The sequence below is a fragment of the Arctopsyche grandis genome, chromosome 1, assembly GCF_051622035.1.
Source record: "Arctopsyche grandis isolate Sample6627 chromosome 1, ASM5162203v2, whole genome shotgun sequence".
Lineage (NCBI taxonomy): Eukaryota > Metazoa > Arthropoda > Insecta > Trichoptera > Hydropsychidae > Arctopsyche > Arctopsyche grandis.
In genome coordinates, this window is record NC_135355.1 from 41939371 (window position 1) to 41949620 (window position 10250).

A 10250-nucleotide genomic window follows, 5' to 3' on the forward strand; every position below is an offset into this window, starting at 1 on the left:
TTGAAATTGTTTACTTAATGTTCAAATTCATTTCCTAAAAGAATGTAAGAAAAAGAGTATAAAAACGATCAAATTTAGATTTTGGACTTCTTGATACACGTATACATACATGCAAAATATGACACTAATAAGTGTGCTGATTTAAGATTTCAGATTTGTAAAAGAAATATATCAAATAAATTGTATATTACAAACGAATCTTATGTTAAAATATTCAATAGATCAGTAGCCGATTGAAAGTATGAATAATCAACACTGAAAGCATCGACGTTTTTGTTGAATAGTAATTTTTGTCATCGCCTAGAGGCTTAAAATCTCACTTTTGACGAATCTAATAGTCGATCTATCAATTTGAATTCGTTACTGCTAAACTTGACATACTTTTTATGAATAAACTAGCTGAACCCGGCATGCGTTGGAATACCGCAATAACGCATGCATTTCTCGTTCCCGTTCCCGTTCGCATTTGTCGGAAAAACGAAGGCACCGAACACATTTGAAATTCAATTATTTGTTTATTTTACCCTAACAACACACGTCACGACGGGAAAATATTTGAAATTATTTGCGTTGCATTGCCACTCATTCCCGTTTTTCCCGTTTTTGGCCGATTTTTTTTCTCAGTAAGCTTCCCGGACATGCATACAATAAATCCTAAAAGTTCCATTGTTCCATCGTACAATAATGCATGCAATTCCCGTTCCATTTCCCGTTTCTCGATGCATTTCGATAAGTGAATGTTTCAGTTTCAAATTAATATTTACTTAATAATCAAATTAAATTATAGTAAAGTATAGGAACGCATACGTGACAGAAAGACAAACGTTGATTTTTATACATATGTAGGATTGTTATGAGAGGTACGTAATGTAAGGTTGGTATGAGTGGTACCTAATGTAAGAGTTGGCATGCGTGCGTGCAAATTGGTTACCAACGTACACATTTCCTTAACTACACAATGGCGCTTCATATGTATTTTCGTGTCGGTAAAATCGTAATTACGAATATTATTATTAAGAGGTTTTTTCACAGTAGTCTTCCTGGATATGCATACAACAGATTCTGAAAGTTCCATCGTAATCAGTCCAGTGGTTTAGGCGCCTATCCGGGACAGTCAGACACACATTGATTTTTACATACCTCCTTTGCATTTCACATGTCATTTTTTATATCTCTTATCTCTTATCCGATCGTTTTCATACTTTGCCATATTGCTCATTTTGGTCATCAATATACGTTAATGTATCGTCTGCCATTACGTTGGAGATAAAATATCGTATACAACGCGATTTAAAAACGGGGCACGTAGACCTTCTTGACGTTTAGCAAGCGTTCGTCCCGTGTTTTCCAACTTTTTCACCTTGATATGGCCACATCAGATTTTAATTGTTTAAACGCTTATAATTCACTCTATATTTTTATAAAATTTGCTCTATAGGTTCTCGTTATCTCTAATATATAAATATTTATAGTTTTAACTCTCATATGTATATATGTATATAGCCAGCAGCATAGCTCTGACGTTAAGCTTCTACTTACCGTCAAGAAGGTGCCGGGTTCAATCCCTGAATAAAAATGAATTTTTCAGAGTATGCTGTTGGTCAGACCTGGATTTGTGACTCCAGGTTGATCGTTTCCTATCAGACTTTGCCAATTTTCTCTGATTTCATTGTTGAAACGGTTCCCGGAAAAAAAAAATTGGCTAAAAAATCCTTCCTACCTACTATGTCACCACTATTTGAAATTTGATTGATGTACAATAAAAATTTATGTACAATTCATAGATGTCTCGTTAATTTGCGAGTTTTTTCAGTGTCTCGCAATTCAACGACTTATAATAAAAATGCTGCATTTGTATTTGTAATTGGCCAGGAAGGCGCATTGGGATTTACCTGTAAGGCCTTCCTGGTATATATGTAAAAATAAAAATAAAAATAAATAAATAAATATAAATTTCAAATTTGGCGTGTAGCTTCTTGTAAGGTAATACACGATATATATTGATTTTTGGCCAAATATGTCAGATCTGACATTTCACGACTAAAAGCATATCTCTTCACTGGGTTTTATCTGCGAGATAAGTATTCAATAAGAAGTTATGTTGTATCTAATTGTTAATATGATTTACAATAAGCTTACATACATTTAGTTTTTTACAATAAGCTTATTATAGACTATCTTTCAAAATGTGTTGACAAATGATTTTATGTACCTGCTTGGAAAAAAGTATGTTTTAATTGTGGTAAAATGATTACATAGTGATGCCTGAAATCGCATAGCACAATTATTAGAATATGAATTTAAAATGCATCAATATAATGATTTAATTTGAAAATACAATATTGTTCCACTTTTCACAGCGAGCTTATTAATAACTAAGCGCATTTTAATATCGGTCCATCATTATAAAACCGGTAGTATTATTGTATTGAGACTAAGCCGAGGAACAATCTGTAGCGTTCAGATACCCAACGGGCTCGACTTTCATGTCGATAAACTGTCGATAAAAACGCATCGATAACGAGCCGACGCGGCTTAAACGCCGCGCCAGAAGCGATTTTGCAAATCCTTAAGATCAATTTCAAGGTCGCTCGTTTGGATGCAATACGACTGCCTCCGGAGGAACTTTCTCCTCTAAGCTCCAGTTTTGAAATTGCTCGTGCAACACAAACGACGGTTGATATTATATTTCCCTGTCGACGGTGACGATGCCGATTTCGCGGCAAATGTCTCCGAATCAGCGGAGCATATCGTCGCTGCCATTTTTTTTTTCGTATTATTTTTATATCTGTCTTCTTCTTCTACTTCATTCTGCACGAATAAATTACGGCGGAAGAAGAAGCCACTGCGTCGGGGGAGCCTCTTCTGTTTCGAGGTGTGCGAAACACGAAAAGTAAGAGTTGTTTGTGCCACTGACATTATTCTGCACGGTCTAACTGTACTGGACACTGAATCCAGTTGAATGGGACTTTGTTCTAGGATTCTGAGTTAATGTTCTATGATCCTTGCGTAAAATGTAACTAACCCATATGAAAGATTAAATTTTAGCTTTAAAAGTGTCAGTGGAAGAAGCCCATATATAATATATTAGCGGTTTCAAAGATTTAAGAAGAATAATGGTATTGAATTAGAAGTTCAATTTGCTCAAATTGTATCTAATATATATAACTAGCTGAACCCAGCATACGTTGCAATGCCACAATAACACATACAATTCCCGTTCCCGTTTCCGTTCTCGTTCCCATTCTCGTTCCTGTTCCCATTTGTCGGAAAACAGCAGGCAGCGAACACATTTGAAATTATTGCGTTGCAATAACACTCATTCCCGTTTTTCCATGCATACAACAATTTACATGCATACAACAAATCCTGAAAGTTCTATCGTAATCGGTTAAGTGGCTTAGGAGCCTATTCGAGACACACACACACACATACATTTATTTTTATATAAAATATCTTTATAGATTTCGAAAGAAGTATTTTTGGTTGGGAACTTCGAAAACAAGTCTGATCTGATCCAGTTATCATTATCTATTCTACAATATATCTTTTTTAGTATTTATATTATCTTATTTTAATGTTAATGTATACCTAGGGTTGTCAGATTTCATGCAAGTCAAACCATGACACCCCCCCCCCCCCCCAAATATAATCAAATCAAATAATTTTTAATTTATATTAAATAATCTAATTATATTAATAACTTAAATAGGAACAAAAGCAGTCATAAAAAAATTGAATTTAAAAATAATTGACAATATAATAGAAACCAACGAATTGGAACAAAAGCAACCATAAACAACTAAATAAAAAAAATACAAATAATATAAACAAAAAAAATACAATTTTTTTAATAAATAGATTTTCTAAAATCTATATTTTTTATACTTTTCATTAAAGAGTATTTCGATTATAATTAGATAATCATACATTTGGCAACAATTTAAATCATAGTCTTCAATGCATTTTAGAATACTTTCAACAGTATCCACAGAAAGTATATTTCTTTCATCTGTCATCGACTTTTTTTTTTCATAGTTTATGTTACATATTTTTTAATTCCGAGTTAAAATATTCTGTAGGAATTTAAAAAGTAGTAAACCGGGACATTTGGGCGTCCCGAGAGGCTTGTTCGGGACACCGGGACACGAGACTTAAAACTGGTGACAATCCAGATTAATCGGGCTTAAAAAGACTTAAAAGCTACAAGACCTATTTAGAAATCTTATAAATGTTCGTAATATATGTATGTACATAGAGATTTATTATTTTTATCTAAAGACTTTTTTTAAGTCGATGATCCACAAATTGAAGAAACTGGTGTATTCTTAATTAATGAAAAAAAATGGAATTGTAGTGGATTTTATAGAGTTTAATTTTATTTATACATCCCCAATAAGTTATACAATTGGTTTGAATTAGTTTGGACATGATTTTTATTGATAGTGAAAAAAAACCTTCATAAGATGATTACAGTATTTCGAATATAATTCTATTTTGTTTGGTGCAATGTGTATAATAGTTTCAAAATTTCAAAAAATTTGTACTTTGGAAGCATTTGAGTTCATGGCTGAGATGCACGAGCGAGAAGATCCAATTCAAAATACGGATACGTGTGAAAGATCACGCGCATATGAGATGTTTCATTTGGGTACAAAAAATAAGTAAATTTCACATGTTGTACAACAAAAACAACATTCAATAAAAGGTAGATGCATGTAGAACAAATTGAAAAAAATAATAATTTCAATTAAAATTTACGCGCTGCTGTAGAATGTTCAATGTCAATTTTACTCCATGAATTGATTTTGATGATTTTGTCACTGAACTTGGGTTCATTATCGTCGTGGAACCGTTGACTAATAAGGAGAAGCAGTCAAGGTTGTAGTTCAATGATTCATGCGATGCATTTGGGTCATGCAATACGAGGGTGAAAAGAGTTAAAACTCTCGGAAGATCTTTGAACGATCTTTGCTTACGACGGTTCTCAAAATGTAACACGAAACAGTTGTTTTTTACAAATAAAAAAGTTTTTGAAGGATGGGTTACATATTTTACATATTTTATTTTATTTTTACATAGATATATACCAGGAAGGCTTGACAGGAAGACCCCAATGCGCCTTCCTGAACAATTACTTACAAACAATGCAGCATTTTATTATTACATAAATCACCGTATTTCCAGAAGCTGAAGAACACGAAATAACAATTAATTAATTAATTTCAAAATTAATCCATTAAGACATCTATATATTCAGATTTTGTACATATTTTTTAAAAATTATACACACAATAAATACAGAAGATTTGTGACAACAGAAAAGATGATTTTTTGCCAATTTTGAGGAACCGTTTCAACAATGATCAGATAAAATTGGCAAACTTTGATAAGAAACGATCGATTTGGAGTCACAAATACCCCCAAATCTAACCAGCAGTATGGCGGATCGAACCCACTGATCACTTGGTGCTAAACATACACGCTACCATTAAGCCATACAAATTACATAAGTAAGCCAACAGTATGGCTCGGTGGTTGCGTTTATGCTATGCACCGAGAGGTTACCGGGTTCGATCCCATGCTAATCTTTAATACTGCTGGTCAGACTTGGATATTTGTGACTCCAAGTTGATCGTTTCTTGGCACAGTTTGCCAAATTATCAGTTTTCATTGTTGTAACGGTTCCTCCATCAATAAAATGAGCAAAAATCATCCTACCCGCTTTGTAACAAATATCTGAATTTGATTTATGTACGATATGTAAAAATTTATGTACAAGTCTAAATCCATAGATGTTTCTATAGATTAATTAATTATTAATTTTGTGTTCTTCGACCTCTCGAAATACAGGGATTTTAGTAATTTAAAAAAATGCTGCAATGTTTGTAATTAACCATTTAGTAGTACCACTATAGTACTTATCAGAAACTAGAATTTCATTAACCGTATTAGCACGAATATAACGCAATGATACCTACAATATTCCTCTGCAAAAATCATTTGCGTTGTATGCGAAGTTTAAATGCTTCGAACGCCGATCGGCGTTTTGTCCATGGGCCTAAAAAACGCCGATAGGCGTTGTATATTGAGCATGTACAAAGTACACAAGAATACTACCCGCTAAGCCTTTCCAGGTAGCATTGAAAAAAATGCATTTAACACGAGTCGTGTAATCCGTGTCATTCATTTATCAATGTTTATAAAGACTGGTTTACACCGAAATTTCTGAATTTATAATCATAGCAGAATTTCCCGAGGGAAATCCCTAACTGCTGAGTATTTTAGAGTGTGTCTTGGCATTTAGATATATTGTGATCATTATATTTTAACAAAAATGAAGAAGATGGAACTATTTTTTGAAGCTAGATTTTAGCGAATTTTGGGAAGGCGCATTGGAGTCTACCTGTCAAGCCTTTCTGGTATATACATCTATGTACAATAAAATAAAATGAAATAAGATTATTTGAAATTTTGATCGGTTAAAAAATATGAGCTTCAAACTTTGTCAGGTGTAAATTAAGTTCCGTATAATTAGAAGCGACATTCGTCCACTGGCGTAAAACTTGATTTTTTCATTTCGAACTTTTTGATTTTTCCGAGATACTTATCTACGAATATGCATAACTTGTTCTTCTCGTAGATGAGACGTATATATGTACATACATATATATACATATGCATACAACGCTCGACAGAGAAAAAAAATTGATGCAAATTTGATACCGTAAACTTTCACTCTTCCGTCGAATGACGCCACGGTCGTTTTTGGACTAAAGTCAACATAAAAATACTCGTCTCCACTTCTAAACATCCATCTTTCTTCACCAGACCACCTTCAAAGTGCACGATCGCCCATCCAAAGCTTCTCCAACTGAGATTCAAATCACACGGTCGACGAACGCTCGCCTCTTTTCACAGTGCATTTATTTAGCGAAAATTTGAACGAGGAAATCGACCGGTTAGAACGGATCAATACAGATTTTGTGATACGAATCGGTCGAACAGGTCGTCTCAATGTACACATCACGTCCGTGGACCGATTCAAAACAACGGCTTTTCACTTCACATGAGCTTCCATATGGATGGCTTTATTACCATTCTAACTGGGACACCGGAAGCGCACTAAAAGTGATCCTTATACGCATTAATTGCAGTCGTATCTATTTGACGGGTAAAAATGAAAGCATTGTGATCTGATCTGGCAGTATGTTATATGTATTACAATAGCTAAATATGAGCACACGTGCGATTCGTATGAAATGAGCATTCAAATCGAGGCCGAATAATGAGCGTGAGAGAAATTGCTTATGAAGTATTCAAATAACGAAATTTTTACAAATAATCTTGAATCGTTCATAATATTAGGCATTTCTTCAAACTTTCGTTTACTTAAAAAAAAATCGTATAAATAATATTTAAATATATTTAATTGATGGCTTAAAAAACACTTTTTCTATTAATACCAAAACCTGCTTTGACTCTAGTTCCAGCTATTTATGACTTAAAATTTAATATTAAAATGACATGGTATTAAATTTTTAAAGAACTGTGTGTAGTTTAAAAAAAGTGATAATGTTAAGCCAGCAGTATGGTTTAATGGTAACGTGTATGTTTAGCACCAAGTGATCAGTGGGTTCGATCCGCCATACTGCTGGTTAGATTTGGAGGTATTAGTGACTCCAAATCGATCGTTTCTTATCATAGTTTGCCAATTTTATTTGATCATTGTTGAAATGGTTCCTCAAAATTGGCAAAAAAATCATCTCTCCTGTTGTCACAAATCTTCTGTATTTATTGTGCGTATAATTTGTAAAAAATATGAATCTATAGACGTCTCAATGGATTAATTCTGTAATTAATTAATTGTTATTTCGTGTTCTTCAGCTTCTGGAAATACAGTGATTTATGTAATAATAAAATGCTGCATTGTTTGTAATTAATTGTCCAGGAAGGCGCATTGGGGTCTTCCTGTCGAGCCTTCCTAGTATATATCTATGTAAAAATAAAATATGATTCAATTTTAAGTCATATTTTGGCTTAGTCAAAAAACTATTCAAATAATTTTTTTACTATGAGATTGGTCATTTTTAAGCGGTTTATATTACCAACACCGAGCAAAGCCGGGTAAAAACACTATTGTACTATAAAGAGTAACAATACAAATCATGTTATGAATAGATAATGAGCACTGAATTAGTGTCTATTAAAATAGAATATGAACAATAAAAAGCTTCGGAAGGTTAAAAAGAAAATCACCGTTCCGTTCCGTTTTGATAGGAAAAACGCATACGCATATACATACATATGTATGTATATTTAAATGCAGCAACAATATTAAACATTTAAATGTGAAATAAAACATTCGACATTTGTGAGAAGGTGCAATTATGTCGAGAGTTTGAGAGGGGCTTGAATATTCAAAGCGGAACAATTGAACGAGTGGTAGTGGCGAGAGGGACAGAGCGATACAGGCGTGCGTGAGAGCGAGAGAGACAGAGATAGAGAGCTTTGTGCGCGCGTGTACACGGCCCAGAGAAATGGCTGACCTTGTTTCTTGACCCACATTTCTCCGGCAGGTACCGCACCTACAACTGTGGCTCGCGACACACCACTAATACCTATACATACATAAATACAAATACAACACGACTCGTCGTTGACAATTTTCATTTTCGAATGCCGCGCGACTTGTCAACAGAATCTATATTTCATAAAATCCACATCTGTTCTCGGCATTTTTTGTGTTTAATATAAATCTGGATATTCAATGTGGTTCTCAAAGATTTTTATATGCAAAATTATGACGAGAACGTAAAAATAAATTCGAACGGGACCAGTGGTATAGTGCTAAATAAAAAAGTATCAGGTCTATTGTTAATTGAGTCGTCTAGTTCCAAAACCCGGTATCTGCATATTTGGTCAAAACGGAGATAAAAATGTATTCTGATTCTAGGAATATTTAGGATTCTAAGAACGGCAAAAATTCTCTCTGTTTATTTGAATTAACGGCAAAACTGCCGACAGCCAATCAGAACACTGCATATGGTAAGATGGCGGCCATTTCGGTCACCTGGGGTGCAACTGTCATTCCGCATTTCCATCGTAATTGCTGTTATCATGGACGATATGTCTCGAAGTATTGAAAAAAACAAAGATGGAGATACAAGAAAGAAAACAATCCGAAAGAAATCGTGAGCAAAGGAACGGAATCACCATGAAAGGACAACTCGGGAAAAACACCGGCAAAATCGTTTTCAAGTCTTAATATTTCATTTAATCTCAAAAATTTTCCAAAAAACTAAATTGCAAAATAACTTTAAATCTAAAATAAAACTTTGTAAATGAAATCCACTAAATAAAGTTGTGGCAGAAAAACTGCATTTACCAACAAATTAGTGAAATGCTTTTACCGGGTTTTGGAACTAGACGACTCAATTGACTCTACATATATTATGTTATGCATTTTTAATTTTTACAAACCTCCTTTAGGTTTCACTTACGATTACAATTCACAGGAAAATTTGCCTCTTATCCGATCGTTTTCATACTTTGCCACATTGCTCATTTTGGTCATCAATATAAGTAAATGGATCCTCCGCCATTACGATAAAATATCGTTTAAGACGCGTTTTAAGTTTCCATTTTTAAAATCTGAGTGACGTCTATGTAGTCTTTAGTTTTATACATAGATGGCGATAGTGAAATAAAATTATTTATTATACACAAAACTAAAAAAGAGGTTTGTTTTTTTTAAAAAATTTTATGTTATGTATTTTACTATTATGTTAATTGTATTTTTGCTCTCTTGTTTTTTACAGTAATGGAGATGTCTATTGTTAATTGACGACCATTCGTCTAACGCAAATCTGCTTTTGCCCATAAAAAATGGTTCACTATTGTCAATTACTATTGTCCTGCATAGCAAGAGGGTAAAAAAAAGGTTGACAATAGTGAACTATTATTTTTGGGTTAAAGCATCCTGGCCGCTTAAGTCTGCTTAAGTCTGCTTATGAAGTTATGACTAGACTCCGGACCCAAAGCGCGCCGTTTATTGTTCAATTGTTGTAAATGCTTTGTTAAAGGTTCGCCGAACCTTTTTTTTGCACTCTAGCTTTGTAAATAGAGCCAAACCGTCCCGATTCCTAGAAAAAGCACGCTCTCTATCCGTAGTCTAGTTATGACTTGAGGTAGGATAGGGAGCGTGCTTTTTACAGGAATCCGGGCGTTTTGCCTCTATTTACAAAGCG